Raw genomic sequence first — 19,109 nt, forward strand, 5'->3', positions numbered from 1 at the left:
AAAGAGAAACAACCCACCACCTACACTTCTATGTCCAATGAAACTGTCCTTTAACACTGAAGGAGAAAGCCCTTCTCAGACAAAAACTGAGGAAATTTATTACTAATAGACCTGCTTTGCAAGAAGTGAATAAAAGGAGATCTTCAGGAAGAAAAATGATATAGGTTAGAAACTCAGACAACCATATAACAAAGGAAGAGCATTGGAGAAGGAATAAATGAAGGTAAAATAAAATATTTTATTTTTCTAATCCTTGATTCATCTAAAAGATGTTTGTTTACAGTGATACTAGTAATAGTCTGATTACAGCAATTGGCTAAGTGACACAAATGATAGCATTAAATGACAATAATAAAGGACAGGAGGAGGAATGGGGAATACTCTGTCATAAATTACCTAAACTACATGTAAAGTGGCCTAGTGTTATTTGTGGTACATTTAGATTAGTGTAAATATATATTGCAAATTCTAGAGAAACCACCAAAAATTTTAACAGAAATAAAAATGATATGCTAAGAGAGGAGATAAAACCAATCATATAAAATGCTCAGTTAAAATCAGAGAAGACAGAAAAGAACAAGGGGGAAGAAAAAAAAATACTCCAAGCAGAAAAGATTACAATTACGGTAAATATTAAATTAGCTATTTAAGTAATCCTTTATTTTTTTATTAAAAATTTTTTTAAAAAACTATTTATTTATTTACTTATTTTAGAGACAGGTGGGGGTGGTAGAGGGAGAGGGGGAGAGAATCTTAAGCAGACTCCATGCTGGGAGTGGAGCCAACACAGGGTTTTATCTCACAACCATGAGATCATGACCTGAGCCAAAATCAAGAGTCAGATGCTTACTTGACTGAGCTACCCACGCGCCCCTAAGAAATCCTTTTAATGTGAATTCGTCACCACACCAATTAAAAGATAGATTGTCAAGAGGGATAATCAAGAATAAATTTAACTATATGTTGTCTACAAGCACCTCACTTTAAGTACAAATACTCAATTACTTTCAAAGCAAAGGAATGGAAAAAGATATACTGGGATAACATGAATCTAAAGGAAGATTGAGTAGTTATATTAATTTCAAGAAAAATAAGACTTCAAAAATAAAAGAATTTTCAGAGATAAAGAGTGGTATTATATAATGTTAAGATGTCAGTTCTCCAAGAAGGAAGAATATAATAATCTTAAATGTATAGGTACCCAACAGCAGACTGTCAAAATATAAGAGGCAAAAATTGATAGAACTACAGGCGAATAGACAATTCCATTATTCCAGTTGGAGATTTCGGTACCACATTTTCAGTATTGATAGGTAAGACAGACAGGAAAGACTTAAGGATATAATTGACTTGAACAACACTATCAATCAACTGTATCTAACTGACATTTATACACTACTGCCTCGAACAACAGCAGAATAAACATTTTCCTCAAGCTTGCATGCAACATTTATCAAGATAGACCTCATTCTAGACCATAGAAAATACTTTACGTATATTAAAAAATAGAAGTCATACAAAATGTGTTTCAGACCACAATGGAGTTAAACCAGAAATCAGTTAACAGAAAGACAGCAAGAATAGCCCCAAATATTTAGAAATTAAGCAACATATCTAAGACACATGAGTCAAAGAAGTCTCAAGAGAAATTTAAAAATATTTTGAGCTAATGAAAACACAACTTGTTAAAATTTGTGTAATACATTAAAAGCATTGCTTTGAGGGAATTTTATAGCATTGAACGAATTTATTAGAAAAGAAGAAAGTGCTAAAGTCAATAATTTATATTTCTGCCTCAGGAAAACTAGGGAAAGAAGATTAATTTATGTCTAAAGCAAGGAGAAGAAAAGACATGTTAAGAATTAGAGCAGAAATCAATGAAAATGAAAATAGGAAAACAATAGAGAAAAATCAGTAAACCTCAAAGCTGGTTCTCTGAAAAGAGACACAAAATTATTGTCTCTATCTAGATTACTAAGAAAAAAAAATAATACACAAATAACCAATACCAAACGTATAAAAAGGGTTTATCACTGTGAATCTCATGGACATTCAAAGAAAAAAACAAAGACCAAAAAGAACTCTATGTCCATAAATTTGATAATTTAGATAAAATGGACCAACTTCTCGGAAAACACGAATTACCAACACTTACACAGGAGAAATGGATCATCTGAATAGATTTATGTATGTTTAAGAACTTGAAGCATTAATTTAAAATCTTCAAAAAAAAAAAAAAGAAAGAAAACACCAAACCCAGATGTTTTAGTAGTGAATTCTACTAAATATTTAAGGAAGAATTGATACCAATTCTCCACAGTCTCAACCAGAAAATAGAAACAAAGTGAACACATCCTAATTCATTCTAACCAGCATTATTCTAATGTTAATAAAAATATTATGAGCAAGAAAAACTGCAGACCAGTATCTCTCAAGAATACAGATGTAAAAATCTTCAACAAAACATTAGCAAATAGTATCCAACAGTGTATGAAAAAAATCTACATATTACAATGAACTGGGATTTATTCCAGTTATGTGAGATTGATTCAACATTTAAAAATTGATCAATGGAATCTTCCTATCAACAGACTCAAGACGAACAATGATACAACTGTATCATTCGACACAAAAAAAGATATGACAAAACTGAACACCCTTTCATGATAAAAGGTCTCAGAAAACTAGCATTAGAGGGGAACTTCCTCAGTTTGATAAACTGTCTCAAAAAGCAACAGCTAACATCACACTTAATGGTGAGGAATTGAACATTTTCCCTTTGTGCTCATAGACAAAACAAGCATGTTCTCTCATCACTTCTAGTCAACATTCTACTGGAATTCCAAACTACTGCAATAAGACAAGACAGGAAAAGAAAAAATATTCAGATTGGGAAACAAGGAATAAAACTGTTTTTGCCCACTGATGACATGACTCTTCATGTATAAAATCCCAAAGAATCAACAAAATAAAATTCCTGGCTCTAATAAGAGGTATAGCGATATTATTCCTTCAAATATTTTTTGGCTTTTCTCCATTTTGGGGACTCAAATTAAACATGTTAGACTGCTTTACATTTTCCCACAAGTTGTAGAGGTGCACTTAATTTTTATACTTGTTTTTCTCTCTGTGCTTACCATCTAATTTTTGCTATGTCTTAAAGTTTATTGAAAAAAGTTTTTATAAATATCTGATAACATGTTAAACCTCTAAAGGATTTTTCACCTCCTACACTGTATTTTTCTTGTCCAGAAATAACATTTGGCTCATTTTTATGAATTCTCTCTCCCTTGACTTTAGGTTTACATTTTCTTTAAAGTTTTTATGTATTTATTAATTTATTTTAGAGAGAGAGAGAGAACATGTGTGTGCCTGTGCATGAGTGGGGGGAGGGACACAGGGAGAGAATCTTCAGGCTGACTCTCCACTGAGCACAGAGCCCAATATGGGGCTTGATAGCCATGACCCAGGAGATCATGACCTGAGTCAAAACCAAGAGTCAGAACCTCAACCAACTGAGCTACCGAGGTGCCCCTACATTTTCTTTAAATTCTTAATTATGTTTGTAATTGCTGCATTAGAGTCCTTCTCTATTGATTCCATCATGTCTGTCATATTTGGTTCTTTCTATAGTCTAATTTTTCTTCTGGTTGTGGCTAAGACTGTCCTCGTTTTTCATATTCTAGTAAATTTTAATTGGGTGCCAGCCATTTTGTTTGTTGCATTTTTGTCTGGAGTGTTTTGTCTTCCTTTAAAAAGTGTTGAAGTTTGTCTTGACAGGTGTTATTTGTGGAGCAGCTTGATCCTTTGGAGGCTTATTTTTAAAACTTTTTAGGGTGGGTCCACACTAAGTTTACTATAGGTATAAATCAGCCTTATTGCTGAGAGGTGATTCTCCAGATTTCTCTCCTCAATAGCCTGATTGTTCAAGTTAGGCATCTTCACTATGGCAGGTTGTAACCTGAACATCTTATAGCACTGGGTGATCTCTGAGAATTGTTTATCTTATAACTAAGAGTATATCTTTGCCTGACTTCAGGGTATTTATCCTATACATGAACAAATTAATGTTCAGCAACAAACTCAAGTGGCACTCTCTACAGATTTCTGGTACTTTTTTTCTGCACAGATCTCTTCTCTTTGATGCTCTGTCTTTAAACTTTTGGCTACTATAGCCTCATCAAAATGCAACTTCTATCTTCTAAATTCAGCAAGCTCTGCAAGGTCTGCTCTTATATTCTGATTCTTAAAGTACCTCCATGAAAAAGGATGACTTGTAAGCTTCTTTGTTTATTTTAATTTTCTCAGGGATCACAAGCCTATAGCAGCTGTTGTCCAATGTGTAAAAATCACCCGTTTCATAGGTTGTGCCCAATTGTTTTTCTAGTTGTTTTTGCCAGAGGGCAAAATTTGATACGGGTTACTCCAACATGGTTTACTGTAATATTGTAGCTTTTCTGGCTTATTGTCCTTGTTACAATCAGAAAAGCCGTCTCCTGAGTCATTTTGCCTTCTGGCTAGATGTTAAACTCTTGCAAATATAAAGAGGTTCCATGAAATTATAAATTGTTATTCCACTTGGGGTTGTGCCATTCTGCTATAAGAGTTGTGAGTGGTCTCTTGCCTGTCTCTGAGTGAGGGAGATTTAATTTCCTAGTTCAAAATGTACCAAGTGATCAGACAAGACTTAGGGCACAGAGTAGCGGTTAGTGCTGAGCCTTGATCAAAAATATAAAGACGATGTGGAGCTAAGTGTTGAGCAAGTCTTAAATGCATTGTAGTTTTCTAGATAGCAATATTAAGGGACACAAATACTCATATTTCTTGGATTCCTTGCTGCATGCTCATGTTGAGACATAATCTACTCTTTGGTGACATAAAATCCATATTCAAATCACACGGTCTAGGACAAATGGTAATTTTTAAAGTGTAATACCCTTCACTTAGGCTATTCCCCATGAAAAGATCAGAGACAACATGACAAAGTATAAAGTATAATATTATAAGGCATAGAAAAGCATGCTAATGTACCATGTCTTTCTCAGGTAACTGAAGCATATTCCCTTGATTTACATCAGTGTCACAAAGACCCTTTCTTTCTTACACAGTAGTTCACTAAAATAATTCTCTAGCAATGAGAATTAAAAAAATACTCCCCAAATTTCTTCTTTAAGGACCTCAAAATGATTGAAGAGGGCTAGGTTGAGTTATTCCTCTACTAGGAAGGGAAGACAGAGTGGGAAATTCAATAATATGTCCAGAGGGACTGTTATCCTTCTAGATTTTGTGATGGTTTCAGATTGGCAAAAAACATTAATAATGATTCTGTTTTCCCTCAGAATCTTTGAAAGGTCAGAGACCTGTGGTATGCATTCCCATGGATTACTTTGATGATATGGGCGTTTCTAGGAAAAATAATTTAAGGCGAAAGTAGCAAAAGTGGTTTCAAGGGGAAGTTAATAATAAGCAATATAGGCTTACTCAAGGAGCAAGAAAAATTTCAAATAAACAACATAATCTTCCAACTAAAGGAGCTAGACAGTGAAAAACAAACAAAACCCAAAAACAGCAGAAGGAAGGAAATAATGGAGATTAAAGCACAATAAATGACACAGAACCTTAAAAAAAACAATAGAACAGATCAATGAAACCAAGAGCTGATTCTTTCAAAAGATCAACAAAATTAATAAGCCTCTAGCCAGACTCATAAAAAAAAAAAAAGGTAGAAAGAGAACGAACTTTTAAGTAAATAAAATCACAAATGAAAGAGGAGAAGTAACCACCAGTACCACAGAAATACAAACAATGATAAGAGAATACTATGAAAAACTATATACCAACAAATTGGACAACTAGATGAAAAGGACAAGTTTCTAGAAACATGTAACTTACCAAAAGTGAACCAAAAAGAAATATAAAGTTTGAACAGATCAATTACCAGCCAGGAGACTGAATCAGTAATAACAAAATTCCCAATAAACAAAAGTCCACAACCAGAAAGCCTTCGCAGGTGAATCCTACTAATCATTTAAACACAAGTTAACAGCTACTCTCCTCAAACGATTCCAAAAAAAACAGAAGAAGAAGAAAGAAAACTTTCAAATTCATTGTATGAGGCCAGTATCACCCTGATACCAAAAACAGATAAAACACTACAAAAAAGAGAACTACAGTCCAGTATCTCCGATGAACACAGATGAGAAAATCCTCAACAAAATACTAGCAAACCAAATACAACAATACATTAAAAAAAACATTCACCACGATCAAGTGGTATTTATTACCAGGATATAAGGGTAGTTCAATATTCGCAAATCAATCAAAGTGACACATCACATCAATAAGAGAAAGAATAAAAACAATAAAAATAATAATAAAAACAATATGATCATTTCAATAGATGTAGTAAAGCATTTGACAAAGTACAACATCCATTCATGATAAAAGCCCTCAACAAAATAGGTTTAGAGGGAATATACCTCAACATAATACAGGCCATATATGAAAAACCCACAGTGAACATCATACTCAAAAGGAAAAAATGGAGAGCTTTCCCCCTAAGGTCAGAACAAGCCAAGGATATCCACTCTCACCACTTTATTCAATATAGTACTGGAAGTCCTAACCACAGCAATCAGACAATGAAAAGATACAAAGGCATCCAAATTGGTAAGGAAGAAGTAAAACTTTCACTATTTGAAGATGACATGATACTATATACAGAAAACCCAAAAGACTCCACCAAAAACTACTAGAACTGATAAATGAATTCAATAAGTCACAGGTTACAAAATCAATGTGCAGAAATCCATTGCATCTCTATACACTAGTAATGAAGCAGCAGAAAGGAAATTAGGAAAACAATCCCATTTACAATTGCACCAAAAATAATAAGATACCTAGGGATAAACCTAACCAGAGGTAAAAGAACTATATACCATCTGAAAACTATAAAACATTGACAAAAGAAATTGAAGATGACAGAAAGAAACAAAGATATTCTGTGCTCATGGATTAGAAGAATAAATACTACCCAAAGCAATCTACAGATTTAATGCAATCCCTATCAAAATACCAACAGCATTTTTCACAGAACTAGAATAATCCTAAAATTTATGTGGAACTATGAAAGCCCTCAAATAGCAAAGCAATTTTGAAAAAGCAAAGCAAAGTTGGAGGTGTCACAATTCCAGCCTTCAAGTTACATTACAGAGCTGTAGTAATCAAAACAGTATGGTACTGGAAAAAAACAAAACAAAACAACCAACCCTCCCCCCCAAATAAAAAACCAAACAAGAACAAAAAAACAAACAAAAAAATAAACCAGGCACAGATCAATGGAACAGAATAGAAAACCCAGAAATAAATCTACAATTATATGGTCAATTAATCTTTGACAAAGCAAGAAAGAATATCCAATAAGAAAAAAGACAGTCTCTTCAAAAAATGGTATAGGGAACCCTGGTCAGCTACATAAAAAAGAATGAAACTGGACCCCTTTCTTACACCATACACAAAAATAAACTCGAAATGGATTAAAGACCTAAATGTGAGACCTGAAACCATAAAAATCCTTATAGAGGGGAGCCTGGGCAGCTCAGCGGTTAAGCATCCAACTTGAGTTTGACTTAGGTCATGATCTCAGGGTTGTGAGATCAAGGACTGCATCAGGCTCTGTGCTGGGTGTGGAGCCTGCTTAAGATTCTCTCCCCCCTGCCGCCCCCAGCTCCCACATGCTTTCTCTCTCTCTCTCTCTCAAAACAAAAACAAAAACAAAAACAAAAACAAAAACAAAAACAAAACAACAACCCAAAAAACCTTGGAGAGAGAACAGGCAGTAATGTTTCTGACATCAGCCATAGCAACGTTTTCCTAGAGAGGTCTCCCAAAACAAGAGAAACAAAAGTAAAAATAAACTATTAGGACTACATTAAAAAAAAAAAACCCAAAAAACAAAAGAACCTTCTGTACAGAGAAAGAAATAATCAGCAAAACTAGAAGGCAACCTACTGAATGGGAGAAGATATTTGCAAATGACATATCTGATAAAGGGTTAGTATTCAAAATATATAAAGAACTTCTACAACTCAACACCCCAAAAACAAATAATCCAATTAAAAATGGACAGAAGACATGTACAAATATTTTTCCAAAGATGTCCAGATGACCAACAGACACATGAAAAGATGCTCAACATCACTCCTCATCAGGGAAATACAAATCAAAACCACAGTGAAATAGCACCTTACACCTGTTAGAATGGCTAAGATCAAAAACGTAGAAAACAACAAGTGTTGGTGAGGATGTGGCGAAAAAGGAACCCTCTTGCACTGTTGGTGGGAATGCAAACTGGTACAGCTACTTTGGAAAACAGTAGAGGTTTCTCTAAAAATTAAAAATAGAACTACCCTGAAATCCAGCAATCACATTACTTGGTATTTACCTAAGAATACCAAAACACTAAAAAAAATTACAAAAACACTAATTCAAAGAGATATATGCACCCTGGGGCACCTGGGTGGCTAAGTCAGTTAAGTGTTCAAGTCTTGATTTCGGCTCAGGTCATGATCTTGTGTTCATGAGATGGAACCCTGCGTTAGGCTCCCTGCTTAGCAGGGAGTCTACTGGAGATTCTCTCTCTCCTCCTCTGTCCTTGTCCCCCCTCAAGTAAAAAAATAATCTTTAAAAATAAATTTAAAAAACCAAAGCAATATATGCAACCCTATACTTATAGCAGCATCATTTGCAATAGCGAAATTATGGAAACAGCCCAAGTATCCATCTAGAGATGAACAGAAAAGATGTGGTATGTATTTATATATACAATGGAATATTACTCAGCCATAAAGAATAATGAAATCTTGCCATTTGCAATGACATGGATGGAACTAGACAGTATAATGCTAAGCAAAATAAGTCAGTTAGAGGTAGACAAATACCACGATTTCACTCATAACAAAAAACAAACAAAAAAAATGAGCAAAGGAAAAAGAGACAGAAACAAACCAAGAAACAGACTTTTTTTTTAAAAAGATTTTTATTTATTTATTTATTTGACAGAGATAGAGACAGCCAGCTAGAGAGGGAACACAAGCAGGGGGAGTGGGAGAGGAAGAAGCAGGCTCATAGCAGAGGAGCCTGATGTGGGGCTCGATCCAATAACGCCGGGATCACGCCCTGAGCTGAAGGCAGACGCTTAACCGCTGTGCCACCCAGGTGCCCCAAGAAACAGACTCTTAACTATAGAGAAGGAACTGATGGTAACCAGAAGGGATGTGGGTGGGGGGATGGATGAAATAGGTGAGGTGATTAAGGAGGGCACTTGTCATGATAAACACTGGATAACGTATGGAAGTGTTGAATCACTATATTGTACACCTGAAACTAATATAACACTGTATGTTAACTCTACTGGAACTAAAATGAAAAAGATATGGGCACCTGGGTGGCTCAGACAGTTAGGTGTCTACCTCCAGCTCAGGTCATGATCCCAGGGTCCTGGGATCGAGTCCCACATCAGGCTCCCTGCTCGGCAGGGAGTCTGCTTCTCCTTCTCCCTCCGCCCCTCCCCCCTGCTCGTTCTCTCTCTCTCTCAAATAAATAAAATCTTTAAAAAGAATTAAAAAGATAAAAAAATAAAATGTTTTTATTGCTTATTTCTTCATCTTGCATAAATTATCATATATCAAACAACTATGTTAACAATATTTTATTTATATTTCATTGGATATGTATAGTCCTTAGCACAAGTTAATTAACTTTCCTTTTTTATAAACCTCTATCAATTGTTCTCAGAGGATCTCAAAAAGATAATTAAGCATTCTCTAAGGAACTTTCACAGTCTTTATTACCATTGATTGCTAATAAGATAGTAGAAAGTAATTCACTTCTTTTCAGGTAATTAGAATATTTTTGAAAAGTCTTCGTTATTTTTGAGTATGATAAAATCAATTACTATAGCAACTGTGCTTTTCAGACACAAGCTGGAGTTAGAACAAACGCAGGATGTCAATTGTTTCTATTTTGTTATATTTGGATCTGTCAGTAGGCTTATATACATGAAATTAGGAATGTTTCCCCACCATCCACATCTCAGAATTCACAAATTCAAATTCAATAGTGGTTACTATAAGTTTTATGTCTCAATAAATTCAGCACCAGTCAGTTCAGCCTGAGCTCCAGGCATGTAAAAGAATATAGGTGCCACAGAAAAATAAGCGTTACTAATATTTTTATTCTGAATTACATACAAGTTGCATTTAACTGCAGGAGTGTACTTTGTAATACATTTATATTAATTCATGATCTTGTCTCTAATGAGCATTCTAAATGACTAAATAAAAATGTCAGCACATTTAGAAGAAATGTTTATAATAAAGAACCATAAGAACATTTAAAGAAAGTCGAAATGCCCCTGTAGCTGTTTCCAAACCAAATCAAGGACAGACTTAATTCCCCATTTTTCTTTTTTCTTATTTAACCTGGCAGTCCCCATACTTTAATGCAACCATTCATTCATTCATTCATTCATTCATTTAACAGACTCTAACAAACACTAGAGTAGTCTACCTCTCCCTGGGAAATTTTTTTTCCTTTTTAAATTTTTATTTTGTTTATTTATTTAAATTCAATTAGCCAACACATAGTACATCATTAGTTTTTGGTGTAGTGTTCAATGATTCTTCAGTTGCATACAACACCCAGTGCTTATCACATCATGTGCCCGTCCATCCACCCACCTTCCTTTCCATAACCCTCAGTTTGTTTCCTGGAGTCAAGAGTCTCTCATGGTTTGTCTCTCTCTCTCTCCAATTTCTTCCCATTCAGTATTCCCTCCCTTCCCCTATGATCTGCCAAGCTATTTCTTATATGCCACATATATGAAACTATATGATAACTTTCTCTGATTGACTTATTTCACTTAGCATAATACCCTCCAGGTCCATCCATGTCAATGTAAATGGTAGGTATTCATCCTTTCTGATGGCTGAGAATATTCCATTGTATATATGAACCATATCTTCTTTATCCATTCATTTGTTGAAGCACTCTTGGGCTCCTTCCATAGTTTGGCTATTGTGGACATTGCTGCTATGAACACTGGGATGCAGGTGCCCCCTTTTTTTTTTTTTTACTACATCTGTATCTTTGGGGTAAATACCCAGTAGGGCAATTGCTGGGTCATAGGGTAGATGTATTTTTAACTTCTTGAGGAACCTCCATACTGTTTTGCAGAGTGGCTGTACCAGTCTGCCTTCCCACCAACAGAGTAAGAAGGTTCCCCTTTCTCCACATCCTTGCCAACATTTGTTGTTTCCTGTCTTGTTAATTTTAGCCATTCTAACTGGTATAAGGTGGTATCTCATTGTATTTCCCTGACAGCAAGTGATATGGAGCATTTTTTCATGTGTCTGTTAGCCATTTGTATGTCTTCTTTAGAGAAGTGTCTGCTCATGTCTTCTGCCCACTTCTTGACTGGATTATTACTTTTTTGGGGGGTGTTGAGTTTGAGAAGTTCTTTATAGATCTTGGATACTAGCCCTTTATCTATTATGTCATTTGCAAATATCTTCTCCCATTCCATAGGTTGCCTTTTAGCTTTGTTGACTGTTTCGTTTGTTGTGCGAAAGCTTTTTATTTTGATGAAGTCCCAATAGTTCATTTTTGGTTTTGTCTCCCTTGCCTTTAGAGACGTGTCTTGAAAGAATCTGCTGTGGCTGAGGTCAAAGAAGTTACTGCCTGTGTTCTCCTCTAGGATTTTGTTGGATTCCTGACTCACGTTTAGGTCTTTCATTCATTTTGAGTTTATCTTTGTGTACGGTGTATGAGAATGGTCCAGTCTCATTCTTCTGCATGTGGCTGTCTAATTTTCCCACCACCATTTCCTGAAGAGACTGTCTTTGATAAAGTAACACATGTTGAAGGAAACCTCTACCCCAGACTTTAAAATCTTGGCATAGGAAGCAGAAAGTGTCTGAAGAAAAGCATTGCAAACTGCTAGAGAACTACTCCTCACAAGTCAATATCCTGCCATATGCTCTTATGGTGGGTACAGCATGCTGCTTTTGCCCAACTGCTCCTTCACTTGGCAGGCCTTTGTCAATCTCTGCATCACATCATATCTACCTGGTAAGCACACTCATTGTTCAAGATTGAGTTCAAGCTCACCTCATTTCATTTATTAAATCCTCGCTGAACATTCTCTAATCTCAGTCCAATTGGCAATTCTATTGTTTTGGCGTTTTTGGTCAGCATAGTAAGGGCATGGCATATGTCTTTGACTAGTCAAATAAATAAATATATTTTCTATTTACACAAATACACACACGTAAATTTCCATTCATCAGTACTCTCTTCTGTAGCCATATTACATAATAGTGAAGAGTGGATGTTCTGGGTTGCACCAGCTTTGTTCAAATTTCAGCTTCATTACTTACTAGTTGCAGAACATACAAGTTATAATTTATTTAACTTTTCTGTGCCTCAGTTTTTCCATTTAGAAGTTGGGGATGACAGTAGCTATATTATAAGGTAACTGTAAACACTGAATTAAGTATGTACAAAGCAATGTAAGTATTTAATATGCATTAGGCTATCCAGTAAAGAAATTCTGCAAATCCATATCCACAGGCAAATTAGGAGAGAGGAAAAGACATGAATGGAGTGTCCTTGGAGAGCTCTCCCAGTTGCTCCAGAAAATTAACTCAGCCTAAGAGCAGATGGGGCAATGTTACCCAAATAGACTACTTTTCCAAAGAACAAAGCCATGAACCATCAGATTCTTTTCTGGCACCAACAAAGCTCAACACATTTATGTTTAATTAAGTAATTGGTGTTTGGGAGGGCACCAGGAAACAGATCCCTTCATACACACATACGTGCATGAGTTTAAATTGGTATAAAAAGTTTAAATGATGGTTTGTTTGACAATACATGTCAACATCCTTGAAGATTTGCATATACTTTACCAAGTAGTTACACTTTCAGAAATATATCCTGATAAAATCATCAGTCATGTATGCAAATATATATAAAAGAATACTAGAGCTTCATATGTATAAAAAATAAATAAAACTATACAATGTCCAACAATAAGGTTAATATTTAAATTTTCCAACATTAGGGTTATTTTATTTCTATAAAATAAAACATTATGTAATCAATAAAATTATATTGTAGAATATATACCATAAAGGATGTTCATAAAGTATTATGCTATAGTCATATTTTATTTTATACATGAGGTAGAAAAGAATGAAGATTATCTATCTATCTAGATCATAAATTTACACACACACACGTGTGGCGTGTGCACATACTTCTCAAATGATTATCTGTAGATAGTGTCATTATGCTTATCTATATTTTCCAAATTTTCTACAATCAGTTTCTATGATTTTTGTGAAGAAAAAAATTAACATTTAGAATATGACCTGTGCTTCCTTTCTCTTTGGTAATGTTATTTAAGTCAGGATTCTAATACTTTTTAACAGGCTCTCACCATTTACTCCTCAATCCTTATTAGGGGTATGATCCTGGGATTGCCAGGGAGGGAACTGAATATTTCAGTGGAACTTCCTTTGTATGAGTCCTTTGTGGAACAGGAGTAAGGATTCTGAGAGGGTTACTCTTGTAAGAATAGTTACCTCTCCTCTTGGAAATACTAACCTGGCTAGCTGGATGCCAGGTGAGTTTCCATAGGCACAAATTAATAATGGCCTACCCGGGACCAGAGAGCCAGGAGAAAAGGTCCAGTTTGGAAGAAAGATGATGCTGGCTGCCTGGCTGCTTTGGATTATGTCCTCTAACTCTGTGTTAAGTTTGCTAGCCTATAAACAGTAAGGATGCCTACCAAACTAAATGTTTTAGCTTGTTTTAATGCTCTTGTCCACAGTCAAAAGTGAATCATGTAAAAAAGTATTTAACTCTGAGTAAAAATTAAAGAGAGTATCAGCATTTTTTCTAGGAGGAATGAAAGGGTAACTCTCTACTCTAAAAAGTCTTACATCTATAAAACTCTGCAGGTAAATAAAAGCCAACATAGTCATTTGATGAAGTGATAAAATTTGCCCTTTGATTTTTATGCTATAGTGTCTAATCTCTAGGACAAAAAAAGGTCACTGCATAAAATAATGCCATAGCAGATTTTTATTAAAGACTACACAGTAAATTATAGCAATTATATAAAATATAAATGATGAATATAGTATTAACTGTCATTTATTGCTTACCTACTTGTGTCAGATGTTTTATATGATACCCACTCATCCATCCTACAGTATATATTGAACATCTACTGAAGGGATGCCATTAACAATACAAAAATGACTTCTGCTCTCATAAACAGACTAATGAAGGGGAGAGGCATTAAACAATAATCATCTGTCAATTTCCATTGCGGTCAAAACCATAAAGGATAAATCAAACGATAAGGGAAGACTTTCCTGAAGAAGTGATATTAAAACTGTGAGCTACAAGATACCAGGTGAAGTGTTGATGAGGGACAGAGAGACATTCTAGGTAAAGAATACGGAGGCACGTGGTACGCTGAAAGAGAAAAACAGAGAAAATTGAGGATTTAAGTAAACACCTAAGTCCCATAATAGGCAAACATTAAGAGCCAGAATTTGGACCTAGATCTATGTGACGTCAAAATTCACCTTCTTCTTTTTTTTTTTTTTTAAGATTTTATTTATTTATTTGACAGAGAGAGAGAGCCAGCGAGAGAGGGAACACAAGCAGAAGGAGAGGGAGAGGAAGAAGCAGGCTCCCAGCGGAGGAGCCTGATGTGGGGCTCGATCCCAGGACTCTAGGATCATGCCCTGAGCTGAAGGTAGACGCTTAATGACTGAGCCACCCAGGTGCCCCCAAAATCCACCTTCTGAAATTATTTTATAATAATTGGCTTGATTTAATCTGAAAAATTATTCCCTCAATTTTAATTCTCAGTTTGTTTACTCAGTTTCTGTTCAAGTACTTTTTTTTTTTAAATGTATGGTGTTTTTCTTTTCTTCACTTTTGATTATGTGCAAATTGGGATAATTGTAATGTTTATTAATATTTAATGGATTAATACAAAGACACATCTTTGAATGTCAGTTTAGGGTAATCACATCATCAGATACGGTAAGTATTTCAAAAGACTTAAATAGACCCTAAAGTTTAGAGCCCATTTTCATTACCAGGGCAGATATATATCCTATATGATTAAGATATATAAGGCAAATAGTCTTACATGGACAATATGAAAGGTTTATTCAGATACCATTTTTCAGTCCAAAGTTTCACCATATTGGTTATTGATAAAACATTAAAATGTGACTAAAAAATTCATTTCAATATATTTTGCATCAAAGAAAGACTTCAAAAGCCATAAACAAGGCTTATCAATAAATGTAGCATCAGATCATATGTTTTTTGTTGTAATTTCACTATGGTCTATTCATCTTCACAAGTATTACTAAAACTATCTAATACTAATAATTTCCAAAAATTTCTCTCAGAATACGAAAGAGGCAGACCACTTTTTGGATATCCACACTGGGAGTTGATGACGCTTTTAGAATCATTCACTAAGAATTGTATCTGCAAAGAAAAAGATTAAACTCTACTCATACACACTGTTCTTTGATTACAGCATTCAGTTTTTCAAGCACCTGGAGAAACAGCCTTATTTTTTCTACTATTCCTATTACCCACTCCTTTGCATTCCTTCCTCTCCATTGTGCTAGCAAAGTCTTTCATCTCAACATTTTTAAAGGTAGACCATGTCTGAGTCCAGGTTTTAGTCATATAATCATATAACCAAATGCACTCACTAATACTCACCAACTTATTAATTCCTGGTAAGTACACTCACATCAATCATTTTGGTCTGATCCTCTCTTATATTCTTTTTAGTCTAATATCCTCGAATTAACTCCAAGACATGTTTCTCTATGCTTTTGCAATGCTTCTGTTGTATTATCTGTTTTTTCCTAATTTAGACTGTATACATGTCTCCTGGGCATGCTGACATAGACACAAGCACCAGCCCAGTATGACCCCCTCATTAGTCATCAGGTCCAGAATATAGGTACCCTCCTCCAAGAGCTAGAATTACCCAAAGAGAATCAACTCCCTTCTCTGAGGTCTGAGTTTCAGCTTGCTGGGGCTCATTTTCCAAGCTTCTAAATTTTAATAATTTTAATAATTTCAACTTCTCCCCAAATTACCTTTCCCTGTGATAATATATACTTCCTATATATAGCTGTAAGTATAGAATATACCTAATAGGAGATGTATTGCCATTATATCTTAATGTATTTTTTCATATTGTTCTCTAGTTTACAGTTCTGTGTACCAAGCTAACAATTCTCTATATTAAATTTTCTGTTAAAATAACTGCTGTAATTTCTGTCTTCTGAGTAGACAGAGTGATACAGAAATTTTTATCAGCAGTGGCCCCAGGAAATGTCCCTCAAAAATGGGATTTGAGAATTGGCTTGCTCATGTCTCAGAGCTTGACTACAATCCAGTGTTCCTTGCTAATGTCATAGGATGCTGCAGAAATATGAATAATCATATGTGGTTGATATTAATGAAATGCCTTCTCAAGCAAATATCTTGGGGACCATGAGGTTTCTGCACTGAATCTTATTACAGTAATGCTGACTAAAAAAATGTGACATGGGATTAATGTCAGGCTGCTAAACGTTTTAAAAACTGATTCTTTTAAAAAAAAATTGTCTGTAGTCATGACGAATTTCTTTGGAGAAAATATTCCCATCATGGCCACTATCAAGCTAGAAACGTGGTGTTACTGAACATGGAGCTATGGCAATGGATTTTTTTGACTGCACTGGATTTCTTTAAAAAACAATTACAAACTCAAGTCTAAAAATTCTTGGGTAAAACTATGATCAGAGAACTGAAGAACTTCTATATATAGCAGCCTTTAAAGAATCTTATCTATGAAGCCATGGGGGAAATTTTTTTTCTGAAAAATTAACAGACTTTTGTGTGAAGGTTGCAGAACTACAACATAAGATGGATTCACAGTTTCGTCAAAATTTTTAAGAGAAAATGAGGACTATCACTGGGAAAATGTGGGACCCTGAGGCTTGAAATGGGGATATCTGTGTAGGCTGGCTGAAGCTGAGGCCCCCAGGTCACATTAATATTTCCTTTAAAGTAAGAACAACCTGTCCTCATGTTTCTGAGAAATCAGTCTCCCCTTGTTTGAATATTTTGTCTTAAATAAAATAATCATGAATATTATCACCTTGGACCTTTTGCCTTCCTCCCTCATGGTTGTTGGAACATGGTGGTGCTGGAACCGAAGTAGCTGATTTTTGCTTTAGTAAAAAGAACACTTTATACACTGGTTCTTAAAGCATGTTTCTAGGAACAGTAGCATCTGGGTCACCAAAAAAACTTATTAGGAATGCAAATTATTGGGTCCCACCCTGGGCCTACTGAATCAGTTTCCTACAGAAACTCTGGGGATGGGCTCAGCAACTTGTTTAAAAAGCTCTCTAGGAAATTCTGATTCATGCTAAAGTTTCAAAACCACTGCTTAAATTCTACATTGAGCAGTTTACAACTTTATTTCCTAGATTAGGGGGGAGAAAAACTTTAGCATCAATTAGGTTAAGTTTTTAAAAAGTTACACAAGCTCTTCTAAGATCTCACATACACATTTCATATATTACAGGCCAATGCAATCTTTAGTGAAGGGTATCATTCTTCCTTTTATTTTATAAAAATATATGTAATGAAATTTACATATTTATATATTTGCCATATCAAGTCAATAAATATTTATGGGATACTTTATATGTACCCACTCAAGTGCTAGGCACTAAGGGACAGAATAAGAATAAATATATCTTCCCTGAAAAAAGACATCAAAATGACATTCCATTTATCATTTGTGGTGATTAAGATAAATCTTCTTTAGTTTTACTCTAGCAAGCTCCATTGATTAAAGATCTCACAATCTTATTAAGGAAATGAGGCTTATAAAGTAGAAACAGTAATTAGTACAAAATAATTTCTAGTCAAGTGACATCTTGTATAGTATAAATCATGAATGCTTCATTTGTTAGAATAGAGGAATTACTGTGAGTTAAAAGAGTAGATAGGCGTCACTGGAAACACTTGAAATGAGGTTTAAATATGAGCAAAATTTTGTTAGAAAGAATAGGATGGAGGGTTTAGCTACGGAAGGCAAGATGGAAACGAGCACATGCACAAGACAACAAGATGGGTGTTTAGAGTAGTTGAAGAAATAGTTTTAATTAAATGAGAGCTTAGTTACATTAGATATTAATATAATTTAGACATATTTATATTAGCGATTTAACCTCTTTTAACACTGTGTAGCCCATAATTCATGGAGGATTTGAAAATGTGACCTGAAAAGAATGGAAGTATGCTAATTTGCCTGAGGCTGGTGAAGGGCAATAAAGTCTAGGCAGGAAAACAGAATAAGACAAGAGAAAATACTGGGGTCATAGTGGAGAAATGTACCATTTGATCCTTGATTTGACCAACAAGAGGTAAATCTAAAACATGAGACTACCTTTAGGAAAGAAGAAAACAGTGTGGCAAAATCTTACACTGCTGAGACCACACAAAATGTATCAATGCATTAGCAACCCATACATTTTTGTCATTTGTCCATCAACGAGTAGGCTGACCTTCTTTGCTCAGTTTCCCCCCCTTTACCTACCATATTCACCCTTCTGAATTTTATGTTGCAGATTAAAATGAGAAGGGGGGGTCACTGAAGAAAAGACATGGGTAGAACTGGACTAGGGAAGAAATTTCGGGGATGGTAGATATAAGCCATAAGGTATAAGGGATTTAAATGAAAACGAAAAACAAGAAAACTTAAGTATTGCCATGGCCTATGTAAACTATTCACTGCACGTGAAAAATACAAAGAATACTTGAGTTATTTTGTAATTGCTTACAATTACTGTAAGTGATCTGCGTGTTCTTTCCTCTGATATTAGACCACATGACTCATGATGTCAGTTTAGATATAGTGAGCATCAAGTTTATATACTATATTTGCTACAAAAAAAAATGGATCTCTTAAGTACATCATGAGTTAAGACTAA

The 19,109-nt window shown here is 34.9% G+C and overlaps 1 long non-coding RNA gene across 1 annotated transcript in view; it reads right to left on the reverse strand.

Annotated features, from left to right (window-relative positions):
* Positions 1-19,109, reverse strand: part of LOC109491008 — a 51,529-nt gene that overhangs the window by 21,856 nt on the left and 10,564 nt on the right. The window lies entirely within an intron of this gene.

This window comes from Ailuropoda melanoleuca, chromosome 9 (assembly GCF_002007445.2).
Source record: "Ailuropoda melanoleuca isolate Jingjing chromosome 9, ASM200744v2, whole genome shotgun sequence".
Taxonomy (NCBI): domain Eukaryota; kingdom Metazoa; phylum Chordata; class Mammalia; order Carnivora; family Ursidae; genus Ailuropoda; species Ailuropoda melanoleuca.